The sequence below is a fragment of the Mustelus asterias genome, unplaced genomic scaffold, assembly GCF_964213995.1.
Source record: "Mustelus asterias unplaced genomic scaffold, sMusAst1.hap1.1 HAP1_SCAFFOLD_1768, whole genome shotgun sequence".
Taxonomy (NCBI): Eukaryota; Metazoa; Chordata; class Chondrichthyes; order Carcharhiniformes; family Triakidae; genus Mustelus; species Mustelus asterias.
Genome location: NW_027591713.1, coordinates 66,073 through 69,782, shown reverse-complemented (window position 1 = coordinate 69,782; position 3,710 = coordinate 66,073). Strand labels below are relative to the sequence as shown.

Sequence of the window (3,710 nt, the reverse complement as noted above, 5' to 3'; positions counted from 1 at the left end):
ATCAGAAGTGATTGCTACCAGAGCTGTTATTGGCAGTGAACAGAACCAATGAGGTGGGATTGGATCACATGTCCCGTTGAGTCTCCTCCGCCACTGAAGATCAAGACGTGTGCCCAGCTCAACAACCACCTCATCTCAGGAATCAATTCAATGAAGCTTGGTTCCACCCAGACATGGAGAGAATATAATGAATAAAAAAGAACAAAAGAGGGGAATTGGATGGAGAGACTGAGCGAGGGAATAACCGACGCAGATCTACAAAGAGAAAGAAAGAGACAGAGTCGGGAAGACACTGAACGGAAAAAATGCCAATTCCATTTGATTTGAATTAAAGAAAAAGAAAGTTGAAAGCATTGAAAACAGCAAATGCTATGGTCATAAAAATATATTCTGGCAATGGTGCTGAAGAATTCAGATTCAGATCTTACCGCAATCCGAGCTAAGCTGTTCCTACGCTACAACACTGCCATCTAACCGCCAATGCTACAATTTGCCCAAGATTGCCCGGTTTACAAATATCAGGTCAAATCCAACGCCGCAAATTACCATCAGTCTACTCCTGATCATCTGTAACGTGACGGAAGGGGCAATAAACAATGATATCAGGAGGAACTCCAATTCAAACTGGAGGAACATCGCCCGATCTCCCGATTCGGCACTGACTGCGTTCCAGACTTAACACTGAATTCAACAACTTCAGAGCATCTCCTTTCCTCCATCCTCACCCAATTTCCATTTATTTTGTTTTATTTCGTTTGATCTTATTTATTTATTTTTATTGTTTTATATCTTCTTTTATATATATATTTATTTTTTTAATTTCCATGTATTGCATTGTTTATTTAAAATCTCACTTTCCATTTTGTTGCTCCCTCTCCCTCCACCCCACTCGGGCCGTCTCTTACATTTCCTTTGTTCTGCCGTTTACACATTCTGGTCTCTTAATGGGCGGCCAGCAGCACCCTTCTCAGCCATGATCACCACCATTAAAATTCTCTTTTTCTTAATTTATATGCAGCACCTTTGTCACCCACCCCACACCCATATCCCTCACCATTACAGTATAAATCTCGTCCAAATTTCTTTGTCTTCAGCTCTGACGATGGGTCATCCAGATTTTGAACGTTAGCTCTATTCTCCCTTCACAGGTGCTTTCAGACCTGTTGAGATTTTCCAGCGTTTTCTGTTCTTGTTTCAGGTTCCAGCATCCACAGTAAATGTGTTTATTCAATAGACACTTGTCAGACAGACTTGTCCAGACTTGTCCCTGGTATACAAAAAAATGCTAAAATGGAAACAAAGCGCCAAGTCAGCATGGGTAGGGTAGATTAAAACGCTCGCAGGCAGTTTCCGTGGTGATCTCGTGGTTAGGATTTGGCGCTTTCACCGCAGCGGTTCGATTCCTGGTCAGGGAATCAAGCTTTATTGTTTTCTTGCAGCACATGATTTAAGTGGAGTTGAAATTACTTCCTGATCGAAAACAGGAGTGATATTGGTGCCAGTTTCAACAGTACAGAGAAAAATACGTCCCATTCCACAAACCCGTCAATTACCCACAACAATTTATATTTGCATGGCCTCTTTTGGTTCCTCCAGTCAAAATGAATAATGAGATATTCTCGTAGAATCCCTATTGTACAGAAGGAGGTCGGTCGGCCCATCGAGTGCGCACCGACAACAATCCCATCCACGCCCTATTCCCGGAAACCCACATGTTTACCCTGATAATCCCGCTGACAGGCGGGTCAATTTAGCATGGCCAAGCAACCGAACTCACACATGTTTGGAAAGGAAACCGGAGCACACGGAGGAAACCCACGCAGACATGGGGAGAACGTGCATACTCCGCACAGAGTGACCCGAGAAATTTAACCTGAGCCACTGGCGCTGTGAGGCATCATTGCTAACCACTGTGAAACCATGCCGTCCTATTCTACTGCATTTAATTTTACTGCAGTGTTAGTACCAACCTGTGATAAACCATTTTGTGGTAATTCTGCTGATCAACATTAACTTATCAGCGTTAATGGACGGTGGTTTCCAGCCCCAAGTTGGGGGCCACTGTTTGTATAGAAGGAGGTTTGTACAGAAGAAGCAACTTTGCTGCTTTTCTGGGTGAACTCCAGCTCTCCATTCCTCCGGCAGCGTCACCGTTCAAACTGAGTCTTTCTCCATCCCACGCTGTTAATCTCAAAGCTCCTGCCTTCTGAGTGAAAACTGCCTCCACTTCACTGGAGGTCGGAGAGTTACAATTAGAGGTCTTCTTGTCACTGAGTCCGAGATTTGGACCCAGACCTGCGAGGTATTTGTGTCAGTGGAAAGAACAAAACCTACTCCATCAACAGCCAGATCTTAGCCCACATCACCATCTATATCGTCAGCGCTTTGTATCCTATTTCTCTCTCTTTTTTTGTTCTTGGCATGTGACATTTCCAATTCAGACACAAAAGAGGAAATCTACCTACCACTGATTCCCACAGAACTGGTACAAACCTGGAAGGAACGCAGGATTTTTACGCAACAGTAAACCTACTTTCCCTGACCGGGAATCGAACCCGGGCCGCGGTGGTGAGAGCACCGAATCCTAACCACTAGACCACCAGGGAAGCTGGCCCAAGCTCTTTAAAAGATTGATTTATCCATGAGCCTGTTGCCTTTTATTTTTATTTCAGACTTTTTATTCACCAAAAACAAGTTTCTCCTTTAAATTGTCATGTTTAGATCGAACCCAAGGTACTGTTTAGCCAATGAAAACAACGAATCCTGTTAGATGCAACATGAAATCGACCGTGAGGTGAAATAGTCCCGCAAGCTGGTCATGTGGCACTTCCAATTTCCAAAACCCACCAAACTGATCGCTGTGGCTTCTGTCGGGGGGGGGGGGGGGGGGGGGAGCTCCGCACTGCACATGCGCAGCTTCCCCTCTCCCTTGGACATGCGCAGCCCCAGGCCTTGGGGGAGTGGACAGATTCAATCTACCTCCTGTCCTCAGCATTCCTCCTGTGGGATAGTAACTGTTGGACTGCTTTTGTTAAACTCGTTCTGTGATTTTAAAGGGTTCAGTAGTGCAATCGACACAGTTAAACAGTCCTTAAAAGAGGCCAGCATCTGTGAGTAAAACACTTTCTTTTCTCCCCCTTTCAGGTGAGGAATTCCCACTCACCTGAAGAAGGAGCTTATGGCTCCGAAAGCTTGTGGCTTTGCTACCAAATAAACCTGTTGGACTTTAACCTGGTGTTGTTAAACTACCCAGGACAGGAAGCAGTGAGCATGGATCTGTCAATCAGCCTCAATCAGCACCTTCAGGAGAATTGGGAGGGTGAATATTAGATACAGCAGAGTGAGAATGGAGGGAGAGTGTGTGGGATGGAGATTTACAGCTTTTGGGGAATGAGAGAGGAAAGAATGTTCCATAGAAACTAGAATTGTCTGTTCTGAATTTCTATCCTGTGCTGACATTGTTGAATTTTTCAAACTCGTTTACAGGATATGAGAAGGTGAGGATTAACAGACCAAAATCTTGAAACAAACATCACACCAGCATCTGACACCCTCACTCAATTCATCAAACCTGAATATTATCAGCCTTTGAATCTAGAAGGAGAAATGTTTCTCCCTTCTGTCTGCGAAAACAGGTCTTTAATATCAATGTGACTGGAAAAGCACCAAGGCACAGATACACCCGAGTGAGAGTGTTCCAGTGCACTGAG

At 44.4% G+C, this 3,710-nt stretch overlaps 1 non-coding gene across 1 annotated transcript; it reads right to left on the bottom strand.

Annotated features, from left to right (window-relative positions):
* Window positions 1-2,534: 2,534 nt before the first annotated feature.
* On the bottom strand, window positions 2,535-2,606 carry trnae-cuc (transfer RNA glutamic acid (anticodon CUC)). Its single transcript has one exon. It is a non-coding gene; the product is annotated as a tRNA-Glu (tRNA).
* Window positions 2,607-3,710: the final 1,104 nt, after the last annotated feature.